This window comes from Dermacentor variabilis, chromosome 11, assembly GCF_050947875.1.
Source record: "Dermacentor variabilis isolate Ectoservices chromosome 11, ASM5094787v1, whole genome shotgun sequence".
Classification (NCBI taxonomy): Eukaryota; Metazoa; Arthropoda; class Arachnida; order Ixodida; family Ixodidae; genus Dermacentor; species Dermacentor variabilis.
In genome coordinates, this window is record NC_134578.1 from 19,725,423 (window position 1) to 19,740,413 (window position 14,991).

Genomic DNA, 14,991 nt, shown 5'->3' on the forward strand with positions numbered 1-14,991 from the left:
TTGTACTGCAAACGACGAGAAAGCAATCAACGCGCCTTTCTTAGGCCCTGCTTAACTATCGCGGTATCCCAGTGGCCGTGACGCTGCCCTGTACAACACGAACTCGCGACTCCGACTTGGGGCAGCAGTGGCCGTGTTCGGATATGGGCGAAGTGCAAGAACAGTCCTGTACTCTGATTTAGTCGCTGCTTAAGCAACCGCGGGCTGAAAAAAAAATTCATTTCGGATCTCTCCAAGGCGGCTCATGCCTGCGAATGTAACTCGAAACTAAAGACTCCAGTTCAAACGTGGCATTGCGAAATTTCCAGTACACTCGTCAATATTTAGTTTACGCACGTTAATGAGGAAGAAATTTGGTTGTTGTTTTTTTCGGTAACCCTCTGGTCACGCTATATCGGTATACCGGTATACCGGCATACATACGCATACGGGCACCGTATAGACTCGGAAGCACGCGTTTACCTTTCAGCTCGTGTGCATAGCGAAGCGAAAGTGCGCCCCGACGACCACGCAGCTGCCGCGGATCCCACAAGCCACGTACGAGAGGCGATGACGCTGCGAGATAGCGAGGAAACAGGCGCCCGCGCAATATTGCAAGGTGTCAGCGGCGCTTCCATCAGACTAGCAGCGCGCGAGAGCGCAGCCCTCGGGGCCATCACGGCCTGGCAGGGTGTGCGCGCGCGTGTGGGCGACTTTATTAAAAAAATTTCCACTTTCCCTTGCCGTCTGTGAGTTCGGCTAAGCCTAACCAGTTCCCCTCGGCCCCCGCCTCCTCTTCCCCTGCTGCTGCCCCTATATACCTGCCGCTTCGCGCGTCAAAGAGGCGCGAGAATTAATACAGGTGGCGCTCCACTCTCACCTCCTATAGAGGCCGCGCTTGCGTGAGTATAATATGAGCCCGTCATTTATGTCGTAATCTAACACCCTAGAACGGGTGAAAAAGGGCTCTAAACGTACATCGTTCGTTGGCTGAATTGGAGTACACTTTCTAAAAGCCCCGAAACAATATAAGATAGCAATATGATCGCATCGATTTTTATTTCTCTGTGTTTACTGCTCATGGGTACGTTCGCGAGAAAGTGATCGCGGAAATTGCTGGGACGTTTCCGTATCACCTGGGGTCATCGTAATTTGATCATCGAAGAAATAATCGTTTCTAAAGAAGCTGCGGCGATGCAATAAATGTCAACGCTTCCAATTTCAGCCTAATAAATCAATCAATCGATTCATGCACAGGCGTGTTACTTCACACGGGCACGCTTGCTTACCTGCCGAGTATTGTGCCGTGAAATCATTCTACCTAATTCTGAAGCGCGCTTCGCACATTGCACATTTGGCATACTGACGGAGGCACGTGACATTCTTTTCATGAGTGCCACTGTGCTTGGGTCGTTGCTTCGTCACAGAAATGCACCTACCCCTCCGCCCCCCCCCCCCCCCGTACACATACACAGGTCAGCAATCTTCATCCCGTAAATCACACAAACTTCAGAAACATGCACTGCGCCTATTATTATGGAGGGTGTCTTTACGTTCCCGTTATCTTGGCGATATGCATTGCTGGGGCGCCAGCTTTGAGAGCAGGGGAGGAGGAGGAAGAGGAAATAAAGAGAGGAGGCAGGGAACGTTAACCAGAAATGCGTCTGGTTGGCTACCCTACTCGGGGGGACGGGAAAGAGGGAATAGAAAGATAAGAGAGAGATAGGGGGGAGGGGGAGGTAGGGAAGCCGCGGAGAGCTCGCGCACGCACGCGGAGGGAGGGTCTGATTGAGTCAAAGGTGTTCACATAGGCCAGTCACCCTCAAAAAAGACAAAAGCGCCTTCACAGCTTTGTGAGCCGACGAGGGATGGAGAGAACTGAAGCGAAGGAGGTGGGCGGGAAGGGTTATAAGCGGGAAGGGTAGTTACAACGCACTGCGCACGATTCTAGCGTTGTTGTTCGTATACCGCCATTAGTAGGACGTTCTTGAGGGCTAGTTGGTTCATACTTGAAGGTAGGTTAGAACTGCGCGAAAAACGAGGACAGCGAAAGAAACACACAACACACCATGAGCGCAGTGGTGTGTTGAGTGTTCTTTTCGCTGACCTCGTTTTTCGCGCAGCTTTAACCTTCTCGTATATCGCTTGACGTGCAAACTTCTGCTCACTGGCTACAAGTGGGAATGCGAATTTTTAATCAATAAGGTTTTGTTCCATGGGCAACGCACAATGATCGACCGCAAATCAATTGAGCTGTACAAGAAAGCCAGCTCTGCAACCCATGTTCGATCTTTTTATCAGCAGCTCTTGAGGCAAACCGAGGGTATATAGCTTTGGAAGCGATGCATGCACAAAGGCGGCTGTGCGAAAGGCAGGTATGTGGTCCCGACCTCTTCTTTCATTTAAGCTAACCCCACAGCTGCAATCAAGGACCAAGCGCTAAACACATGCGAGGAGGTTAATCAAAGACTGTTTAAGAAAACCTCGGTTTCGCGCACTTTGTCGGGTCGCTAACGTATTTCTAAGCCTGTATCACCTATTTAACTTCACATTAAAAGAGTTTTAAATTTCGCAGACATCACTCGTTGGTCCACGTCACATGAGCGAGGTATAAAAAGTTTAAGAACAGCAGTTATTTAAGTGTTATTATCTAGCCGCACTTAAGTCCGTAATATTACCAATGCACACGCCTCTAAGGCAGGAGTGATGCGGGAACACAGTCTCACAGTGGCCAAAAGAAATTGATTCTGTTTGCAAGCAGCGTTCAATAATAGGTTCAGTTTCGACACTGAACTTTCGAAGCACACCAGGGGCAATCTTGTTTGTTGCTTGTTAACTGGCGACAATACGGGAGTTTCGCTTGCTTTAGAGCCCGCTATTCACATACACACACGTACGCATACACTCAAGCATGCACGCACACACAAGCACAAGGGAAAAGAAAAACGCAATATGACAGAACAATGTGAACAGGGAATAAACACAGAAATAATAAAAAAAAAATCACCATCTCACGCATACGCTCAATCCTCACGGTCTTCCGCACGCCTTCCACACATATACGGACTTGCGGAGAACTGCACGTACCGTGCACAGTGGCACAAATTCTCGGTTTACGCGGCTCGTGCAGACCCGCTGACAGCCGAAGTTTGTGCAATTGCGCGAGACGTGGGCAGTTTTGAGTCAAACGCACTAGATACTCTGCAGACTTTTCCCATCATTCACATTAACATTTCTTCTTACCTTTCTTTGAGATGTCAGAGGACGTAAGATTATTGTTTGTATAATGTAAGAATTTCTTGGCGTAGGATGCTGTCGAATGAGAAGAGATGTAAAGGTTGCATAGCATGTACGACTTCACATAAGGACATTGGACTTACATGCACGTTGCCTTATACCTTTTTATATCGATTGTCATCCCCCCCCCCTATGTAAAGCCGAAGCTGGGTCTTTAGGGTAAATAAATAAATGAAAAAACTTACGCAGAACACTCTTCAAAAAATGTTCACCCTTTGGGGCTTATCTTGATCCACAACGATAATCGGCATCCAGCCTTACTCGTCTTTGCACTCCCGACCCGCACACGCCGTGGTTGCTCAATGGCTGGGGTGTTGGGCTACTGAGCACGAGGTCGCGGGATCGAATCCCGGCCACGGCGGCCGCATTTAGATGGGGGCGAAAACAAACGTGCAGTTAGATTAAGGTGCACGTTAAAGATCCCCAGGCGGTCAAAATTTCCGGAGTCCTCCACTACGGCGTGCCTCATAATCAGAAAATGGTTTTGGCACGTAAAATCCAATAATTTTTTTTTTGCGCTCCCGATACTGCGAGGCCACGAACGGCCCCAGCGTGACGTAGCATTCTCGATAGGAAACTATCGAGCGCATAGAGTATTCAAGAACGGAAACGCAAGCAAGGCATATATGACGATTACTGGTGCGCGACAAGCCCCAAAGGGTGCCAACTTGTTTGAGAGTGAGCTTGACATAAAGTTGCAAGGTTGTACAACCAATGCCTAACACATAGTCGGGGCGTGACCTGTGAAAAAGTGTAAGCAGTCTCTGCTCACCTTAAATTAGCTCTGTGCAAAAGCAAAACGCAAGACACAGCCCAACTGTCAGCAGTGTTCGCTAATTGGAGAGACCCGCCGCGTTGTAAGCTCAGTGGCTACGACGCTGCGCTGCTGAAATCGATGTCTGGCTTCGATCCCGAATGCGGGAGCCGCCCTTTTGTGGACGCGAAATGCAAAAGAAAAAAAACCTAAAAAAACGCTCCTGAATTTAAATTAGCTGCACGTTAAAGAACCACTGGTGGTCAAAATTGGTCCGGTGCCCGCCCCCCACCAATATGGCGTGCATCATAATAAAATCGTGGTTGTGCCACGCAAAACCCAAGAATGAATTCTTTCTTTTTTTTTTCATTTTATCTGGGACGTGCGAAACGTAGCGCAGACTCGCCGTTTGCCTCGTTTCAGCGTCAGAAAATGCAGCCTGTTTTTATGACGCATAAAACCAAGTCTTCAGTTGTAGCTTATTTATGTAACAACTATTTGGGTTCTCGACTTATATTCGCATTACTACAATTAAGCCACTAAAAAGAATAAAGTGACATAAGACAGTGCCGAAAAGACAGCCAAAGTCACTCACTCGGAATGTGCGTGATGTTCAGGAAGAAAGGAATTCAGAGGTACCGGCCCCGTAATACCGTCACGTTCTCCAGCTTTTCTTCTCGCCTGGGTCTAGTGATTTAAGTGCTGGGCTTAACGCTAGCTATCTTAAATCTAAACGCAATGAGTAATATTACAAAAAGGGGGTAAGACGTGCACATACTGGCGCAAGAGAAGTGGACAACACGAACGCCAACACGAATTAATATTAGTATCCCGAACTATATCACAAGGAATGCAATCGTTTGGATGGTAAGGAAAAAAATTCTGCGGTTTTATGCGTAAAAACCACAATCTGTTCCTGAAAAATACCGTGGAGGATAGTAACAAAGATTCGAAATAAACCAACAAGCAGATTATGCCGATCTTATAAATAAAAAAAAGATAAAAAGTACCGACGATTATTAAACGTCAAAAACGTCCTCAACAAGCAGGTTTAGACACCGAAAACGGTAAATAACGCTCTTATGCAAGAAAATATCCTGTCGATCCCATGTAAATATAGGAATCGGTCATAAGCGAAGTGAAATGTCTTCACTTTTCTTCGAAGGACCTCTACGCCACCCTCCCTACGCAACGAGACAGGGAGAGAGGATGGGCTAGGAAGAAAGAAACTACTTACATAAATCTATAGCATGGTGAAAAAAAAGAGAGAAACGTAGTCGCCGCTGCCGTGGATTCGAACCCGTGCCCTCGCGCTCAGCAGCAGAACGTCATTACCACAGAGTCAACGCGGCGAGTTCACGGAACTTTTTCAAGGGAACGCTTTACTGGCCACGAACTCGCGATTTCGCCGTGGCCGTACTCCGAGGAGGCGCATGACATCACACCGTGTTCCTTGTCGTTGCGTTCGCCTCCGCTCGTTTCGCCAGCTGCGTCGCATGCCTGATAACATGTCGGAGGATTGAAAAGGAGTGTTCGCGTGCGCCGCAACCACAGCTGAGGCGGCAATATGGACGGCGACAGTTCTGATAAGCAGGAGCAGGCCTGGAATCGACATCGGAACGAGATGATGAGGAAACGAATTGCCCAGGAAACAGACGAACAGCGCGTCGAACGACTGGCTATAGGCTGCAACATAGCTAGACAACCAGACTAACCTGGACTTGCAATCAAAATTAAGCAAGGCTAACGATGCTATGCCTTAGCTTTCGCTACGTATATCCTGGCATAGCCGAGCTAAGCCACTCCCAATTTTTTTTTCGGACATTGAGAAGTCGTCCCATCGCATATCACCGAGGCAGCCAGGTTAGTGCGCTCAAAAAAAAAAATTAACCGTACATCGGTGATCTTCTGACGGCTGCATGCCTGCTCTCCGCGTGCAACTCTCTTGGCACGTATACCCTTGTATCAACGACTCGAAATAAACCAACAAGCAAATTACGTCGACCTTATGAATTACATAAAATTTTCGAATACGCCTGTGACGCTGCGGTCTCGAAACAGGTTAGCGGTCGGGTTCAGCGGCACCGCGTGTCATGGCCCGTAGTGGTGAGCCCGGAGGGTTAGGTGAGCCGAGCGGTGAACTGTCGAGCAGCGAAGCTTACGCACGTCGATGCCCTCGACATTCCGACCTTGTAAATGGCTCCAATGAGACGGACGGCACATTGCTGAAGACAACCCCGTTCGTTTGTCGGTGTACGTTAGTTTGCACGCGTTCGTGTACCTATGTGCATTGGTGAGTGTCTGAATATATATATATATATATATATATATATATATATATATATATATATATATATATATATATATATGGGATGGGTGTATTTTTGCATGCGTGTCATTGTGTACATGTTTTCGCGAGTGTAGCACACGTGTGCATAAAAGACTTAGTGTGTGGAAAGATAGAGCGCCCGCTTTCAGAGCGCATATGTGCGTGTGCGTGCTCGCACGCTTATCGTGCGCGCTTATGTTTATTTGTATGTGTGTGCGGGCGTACGGGCGGGCGAGCGTGTTTATGAGTGAGTGAGTGAATAAACTTCTATTGGGTCCAGCAAAACGCGACACGTGCGTGTGTGTGTGTGTTCGCACGGCGTGTTTGTGTACATATTTATGTTCGTGTGTTTGTGTGTGCTTGCCTGCTCAAGTGCGCAAGCACCAAACAACAACAAAAAACGTTGCAGCTTTCTGCCCGCCGTCAAAGCCGAACGCCATCCAATCATGCCACCCGGTGGTAGAGCGCGCTGCGGAGAGAGCAGCAGATGCAGCCGTGATTGCGCGACGGTCGGACAAGAGAAGAATGCGCGTGAACATAACAGTTAACGGCGATCCTGTCCGGGGACTCTTGCAGTGCCACTTGGCCGCATTGAGAGGCTTTCAACCCCGGCAAATGATCTGGCTCTCAACGTGCCCCGAAAAGGAAACCCGAGATCATTGGCTTCCGCCGCCTTAGTGAGCTGCTCTGTTCCCACTGTGGTCGATGTACGGTAAACGAACCCATCAGAGGGCGCATTAAGCGGTATGGTCACAATAAAGAAAGATTTTTAGCAGTTTGGCGTGTTACTGTAAACCTTTGAGGTACAATATAGCTAGGAACAGTGTCGAGGCAGGAGTAAAAGAATCAGTTCAAAGCCTCAGTAACTGAGGGCACAATAGAGCTCAAGATAGATTCGCAGTTTGGTAGTAAAGTAAATAAAAGTGCTAAGCCGTCACGTCGTCCTGTGGAAAACTAGTCGCAGGAGAAGCACCTGTGTCGTTAACCAACATGTGTGGAGTGTCAACGTGAAACAAACAAGAAGAAGGGAAAAAAGGAGGGGGGTGGAGGAGCGCTGCGAATACACTCAAACGCGCTGTTATTGGCGCACGCTTTCGTCAACTACGGATATGTAACAATAGGTTTCCTTGAAGATTCATTTGTGATCAATAATTTTTATTCTGGGCGTAGACCTCATTTCGCCGGAGTTTAACTACACGTTGTGTACGGTTTGCTTTCAAAAACTGTTGTTTTCAATGTAGCAGAATACGCATTAGAAACGACAGGTTTATTTACAGACAGGACACCCTTACCCTATAGACAGGAGCCCGTGTCGCACAACATCGGGCGTCCGGCGTCGCTTCAGCAAAATATTTTTGAACCACCCATACCCAGGCCATATATACGTGATGCAAGGAATTCACTGAACTAATTAAATTTCTCAAGCTAAAATCCATGGAAAAATCGTAAACTACGACATACACACAACCTACAGACATGATAGCTCTCGGATTGTAAGTTGACCAAAGGAGAAAACATAATTCTGTGCCGCGAAAACTCAAATAAACCCCTTTTCCAGCGTTTCTACAATTCACAGACCGGCCGCGGCGTCCGCCATTTGCGCACGCCGGCGTGTGGGTGTCTCGGGGGCCACGGAGCGGCGTGCTCGGTTTCCTGCAATCGCGGCTCACGCAAGAGGCCGTACTTCTACGACAAAGCCTGTCTTCATGCATGGCGTTCGCGGCCAGTGTTTCCCGGTAAACATTAAGGTTACATACGCTCCAGTTGCCGCGAAGCGTGAGAAGCAGGCAGGGATCTTTGATTGGTATCCCGTGTCATTGTTAAAGGTGAAGTTTAAGCGTCCAGCGATGTTTTTCTGATGGGCGCCGCCATAGGATGGATGGGTGCTATGAGCGTCACCTTTGAACCGGGGCGGTGAGTTGTACCACCAAACTCTTCTTATTATTTTACCTGGTGTCGTACCTATCTTTAGGATATAACCGTACAAAGACTTCCCGGCATCAATCTCTGTGAACCCCTATTGGGGAACTTTGTTTCCGTACGCGTCCGTTGTTTGCGTCTCCCCTACTTTTCGGTCACAACACTTCCAATCGTCTCTTACTAATCACAGTTGCGGAAATGTTTACCTTCACTCGGCTATCGCTTAGCACAAAAGCTTCAAGGAGACGTACCAGAGGACCCTGAACTGACAGCTGGGCAGGTATCTTCACATCTGAATAAAATATGTTTCATCGTTTCCCTAACTTTACCGCAGCAAGCACACTTTTCTTCTTCCTTGTAATTTATAACTGCGCGTTCTAAGGCATCCTGATCTCGCTTAGAAAAGTAAGGATCGATCTTCCCTCTGAGTTACCATAAATAGTTTCTTTCCTGATTTCGTTTTTTTCTCTCAGGTAGTTACTCATAGCAGGTTCATTTCCATTGCCACTACCCTTGAGATTGTCCCAGCCTCTCTAACTTTGCGTTTGACGTTCTTCGTTGCCATTTTACTTGCAATACAGGTCGCATACTAGCGGGTCGCATGTTCTTCCTGTACAAATATGTGAACACTCTCGCAACCCATTTACTTTCTTCCATATTCCACAGTCCGTCTTCAACATCAGTTTTACTCTGAGTTTTGCTCACTTCGAAAATTGTCCATCCCATATCAACCGCTCAGCTTCGCTTGTAGTCTTCCCGTGAGCGCCCAATGTGAGTCGTGCCACTGACCTTTGGTTGTCGTCTAGTCTTGATTGTACCCCTGACTTCAAGCAAATAACCGCATTTCCCAATGTAAGTACAAGGAACCATTGCCCCTTTCCACATACCCCGGAGCACCTCGTACGTGTTGTATCCCCATAACACTTCGCGTTTCATTATGGTCACATTTCTCTTCCCCTTTGCTGTTAGTGTTTTTTCCAGTGTTTCCGTATATCTATTGCCTTCGTTTATCCATATACCAAGGTATTCGTATTCTTTTACCCGAGGTATATCCTGGCCCTGTAATGACACTGGGCCTCTTCGATTTTCGGTGTTCTGGCAGTCCGCTGGCAGCCAGCTAGTTCCGATTCTGACAGGAAGTCACGTGGGCTGGGGCCCCAAGACAACCCGAACCTGCCCGAAGTTTGCAAAATCGAACGCCGGTACAGCTGGCCAAATGTAAACCTGCTAACAGCATGGCAGCGCCCGGCGAGGCCGGCGCGCGTTCGGCGTAGTCGGCCCATTTATGCGTTACCAGCTTGAAAACATATAGTTGCATTCCGGGATACGATCACTTTCGCGCGATTTCGCGCGACTTGGAGCAGGACGCGTACTGGGCCAACCCCGCCTTGCGCAGCGCAACAGATGGCCTCCGACGCGGCAGATGACAAGACGCGAAATCGTGATTGTATGCTCGAAAGCGATAGCTGGAGGATCCCTGCTTGCAGCGATCACGTCGCCCACCGGCGACATTGATGAGTTGGTGTTGTGTCATCACAAGGCATGAAAAAGCAGGTTATCGGGTACATCTCATACGCATAAAATTTCGCGCCGGCCTGCTTGGGCCTCGATTCCAGAAAGTTTGTTGTGGCTGATGGTGCTTCTCATTTTCACCCTATGGAGCTGGGGACGCGGCTGGTCAGTAAAAATGCATGCCGTCTGTGACCAACGAAACGTACGTATCACACGAAAAACAACATTGGTCACGATCATGAGAGCAATAAGCCAATGTACGTGTCTAATGTACGTGTGCCTATTAATCAATGCATTCTTAGATCAACGGCCTGCAGTTCGAACACATATCGGTTTCGAGCTCCCACCTAAGCATACGACGGAGAGACGGAGCGAACACGGGCTAGCTGCAAAGCCTTCGCTAACTGCTGAGAAAGGAGAGATATACATACGCGAGATATGTGAAAAGGAACGCCACCAGAGAAAGACGAACCCAAAATGTACCGCAATGTGTGAATGAGCGTCCACAACTTGCGTGGAACACGATGCTGATAACATGCACGCATGAGAGCGCGGTGCGCTGTTCACCGCCGCGAAGAAGCAATCAGGGGACACACACACACATATACACACACAAAAGCTTCAAACGGTTCAGTACGGATCGCATCACACCGCTTCGCGATGCGGAACGGAGCGTTAGCATCTAAAAAGATTGCGCTATAAGTAAGGAAATCCGAAGATGACCGTAGACAGTTGGCTGAGCGAGGTAAATTGAAGTCCTCAAGCGCCCGCGTTGCAATCCGTGAAGTCCCCGCAAAGATGGCGGTGAGCGGCCATCGCCTCTTTTAGTCGTCTGCTAGCCAGAGAACTCCCAGAGAGCAGCCAGACGTCCTTACATAGCCTTCATCACACCATTGTCGTCATGCCATCATCATCACGCTGTCGTTTGGCCATCCTCAATAATTCAAAAGCGTCAACCCATTGCCGTGGTTCCGTCGTCATTATACTGCCTACGTTGTTCAACTGACGTCATTCCGTCTTCATCGTTCTATTGCAATCATCCTGTCGTTGTTTCCATGCCATCTTCATTATTGCCACCTCGTCAAACAGTAACTCTCATGCACCCGTTGTCGTACGAGTGTCTTCAATGCATCATGGTTATGCCGTCATGGTCCTTCCAGTTTTGTCATCCCGTGAAGGTAGGGAGGGGGGAAGGCGTTCTACTCCGGATGGCCCGGGCTGCCGCGCCCGCCCGCCTGCCCGAGCCACTGTATCTTGAAGGCCATCTGCGACGGGGACAGAGTCCGCCGTGCGCGTTGTTTTCGCTGCTTAGTTTGCGTTGATGCGAGAGGCAGCACAAAAGTCAATTCGCTCACTGCCGCTGCCGCGTTTCCTCACCCCAGCGTTTTGACAACGAGTTTCCGCGATGATCGAATGAGATGTGTCCATGTCTGCTTGTGCGCGCGTGACACCATGCTTGTTAATTTACTTAGTAAGCGAATGTTTACAAGTTTATACGGCAGATAAAACTACTATCCTTCCTTCGTATAGTTGTTTACTAAATTTCTACGGCAATAGACTCTTCTCCTTTCGGGCGAAACTGCTACTTCTTTCTACAAAAAATGAATGCTAACCTCGACACTGGATCACCTTCTTTCAATATGCCCCATTAGCGGCAAGCATTTGGCAGTATAGTTTCAAGTATATTTTCCTTGCATTTGGATGTGTTAGCATAAAGGACTTCGAGGAATCCTAAAGCGTTGCATCCCTGCATCTTTAAGTTAGAGATTGCCGTATTGCTAATTTGACATGTTGACAACACTTGCAAAAAAAACCAGAACAAGCGCGGAAGATTTTCAGGTTAGCACATAACAGCGCAGACATGCACTGTCTGTTTTTCCAAGTAGCGGTAATCCATCTCTCACACATTGCAATACCGTATTTGAATCAAATTTCTTTAAAGCGCACCTTTCTCAGGCTCTTCGTGCATTTTGGAGGTAAACTCTATAGCCGCTATCGACATCGCCAACGCCCACACTCGTTAGCCTGGTAACGTGCAATAAATAGATATATATTCTTGCAATTTTGTCCACCTATAAATTAGGTATATAGTAACCTTTATAAGTAACATGTTGTACGGGTAGTATGCGTACCCTTCTTTAATTTAGAGATATACCACACGCAGCCTTTTGTAGTGTACGCTTTCGTACAGGCATAGTCTTGCAAGTATTCACCCGCGCGTCCTTTTGCTCATGCCAGTGAATTTTGGACACTTCCATTTCGGTGATCCGTAAAAATTTACCGCGATGCACCAGCGTAAATTAATGAGCAGCATTTTAAAAAAACAGTATTTTATAAGGTCGCCCGAATTTCAGCAGTTGCAGTTAGCAAAGTCGCGAGGTTACACCCTGCCAATAGCACGCATATTTAGGAAACTTATTTGTAACATTCCTGCAGCGTTATATATAGCCCTGTTTTAATTCTGACCAAAACACTGCTATAACGCAGTAAAGACATTACGATTAATTCGAATGTTGCACACTGAACGTTGCTGAAATTCTGGCGGCCTTCCGATACATATATTCTAAAGTGGCGTCTAGTGAGTTACGCTGGTACACGTACACTGCGGTGAAATTGTACAGATAGTCGAAGGGGTAATTTTTGAAATTCCGGGACATGTAGTACAAGAGCTCATTCACAAGTATCTTCGCGTTTCATCGTCCCGGTGCTCTAAGCTTCCCAACAATGAAATAACGACTAGCCCAGCCACCCATCCTACTGTCCATCGTATGGAAGTATGTCAAAGCATACGGACATTTCCTGCACTTCTAGCAATACTAGAAGGTGAGCAGAAGAACACGATCCGCACAGCTTCCAAACATCACGAACAGCCAGGAACCCACACCTACACGTGCTCAGAAAAGTCCACAGGGCAGCGTCGTGACACCTAGAGTTGTCATCGTGAAGGTCGAGCCCTATGATGGGCCATGAAAGCTGACATTCGGCCCAAAATAAATATATATAGTGAGATCCAGCCTTCTGAATGTTATCGCAGCAAATCAATGGCTTGATGTGTGCGTGCGTGCGTGCGTGCGTGTGTGTGTGTGTGTGTGTGTGTGTGTGTGTATGTGTGTGTGTGTGCGTGCGTGTGTGTGTGTGTGTGTGTGTGTGTTTGTGTGTGTGTGTGTGTACGGGAGGGCGTCCTCAACAATATAAGCCATGCAGTGTGTCTTCAATTTGCTGGCACTGTCGCGGAGCCACTCTGCTTGTCACTGGCCAGAAATAGGGCGTGTGATTACGGACATCGGAAGCCTAATCCGAATCCTATAACTACGAACTGCAATCGAAACGCCTATAACGAACTCCGTTACCGTGACAATAAGTTCCAGCTTTAGTAATGACAGCACACTGTTACACACTGAAATGGTTCCCCAAAACCAGGCGAAAACGCTGACCGAACAAGGGGCGTCTCTGACAGGTAATAAAGAAGTAAAAAAAAGAACTTTCCAGAGCACTGTAGCTTGTCCCTGACCTAACGCCGCTACTCCGTTCAATATCACATGCTGACGGGAAGAGTTTTCATTATACGCGGATCACTTTTCTTCTCCGTCTCATTCACAGGATGCCAGGAAACGCTGCTGCCACGCCGACTTGATTCGGCTGCCACCACGCCAGCAGGGGCATCGTTCCGGCGGTAATTCCCCATCCAGATGGCGCTCTGCGTGAGGTCGCCGCGCCCCCTGGTTGAAGATTGAGACGTCAGTCAAAAGAAAAGTAGACGAAGGGAGAGACGCAGAGTGGCGCTGGGCGTAGTCACACCGCAGGTTGTTGCGATTGATTATATCGAACTGGCTGCGCTCTCGAGAGGCAGGCCGCCTTATCTCCGTATCGGAGTCGTCTTCCTCGGGCCCCTTTATGGCGCGAGCCGAGGGCGAACGATCTCGCCAAGCCGTTGTCGGCTTGCCCGAGAAAAGTAATTTGTGCCCTGGCCATGGGAGGCACACCGGGGCTTCTGATGAACGCGGTCTTTCATTTTCTGCCCGAGCCACCAGACTGCGCTACCCTCGCCCCCCTCTTGAACGAACCCTCCCCAACCGTCGCGCTAACCGTGCCCTCAACAGGAGCCGTTGTATCGGTCTCACTTGCCTTATTTAGGGACCCGGGCAGGATTTTTTGCGCTCGCCTACGATGCATCTGAACTTTTCCGCACTTCTTGCTTTATGTACGGGCGTCTATAGCTGGGCCATGTATGAAACGTCTTCTGACAGGGAGGGCCGGTATCGCCAGCTTGCCTCAAGGTTGCCCGGGCGGAGAGGACGATCGTTGAAGGCACAACTTGTTTTCTGGGACCGATGAGGACCTTCACTGCAGGCGCAGCTCCGGCTCGCCGAACCTTCTTTTCCTTCTTTCTTTTTTGCTTTTCTTCGCGAGTCATATTTATGTTTCTACGTACCTCCTGAAAAAAAAAATCACCGAATTGTGGTTACAGCTTCGGTCCGCAATTTTAGAGAGTCGCTTTGGCGCTGTCGAGTGCGCCTAACAGGCTATATAACTCAAAGAACGCTATATAGCTGGCTCTTGGCTTGAGGCAGGACTAGTCTTCCATGACACATTAGGCGGCTGCGGCGTCCCTGCGATTAAATGGTGGTGCTGGGAGCGATGAACTACTCTTCCCGTCTTATGTGGAGCTCGTTTTGTTGCCTATTCTTTCCGCATACGAATTACTAACACTTAACAGACATGCAAGCTGCGTAAAATTGAGTGTCATCAAGCCTTTACCTGTCGGTGAGCACCCACTCTTGTTTTTACCAATGTACGTCTGTTCTTTAAAGTTTATTTCTCTCTTTCAGTGCGTGTATATGTTTGTCTGTATGAAAGAGGCTAATTATGCTATTACGCGAGAGAGAGATTTATTATGGTAGAAAAGCTGAAAGGTCGGCCTGAGTCGAAGCTCTGAGCTGCTATTATGTTATTAAGAGTTCTTTATGAGGCTGTTGCCGCAAGAACCCTGCAGTAAAAGTAAGTGTGAGAGCTAACGAACAAAATACTAAAGGAGAGTGCTGTGCTTTAAATTGTGTTTACAATGCAGTTATATGCGTAGTTGTTAGTGCTTTATAATAGCCAACTCGTGTGTCGATCAAGCTCATATGATCCTACGCGAAAGCGTCATATGAAAGCGTCATGATTTCATCTCGTCATATATGACCCTATATTAACGAGC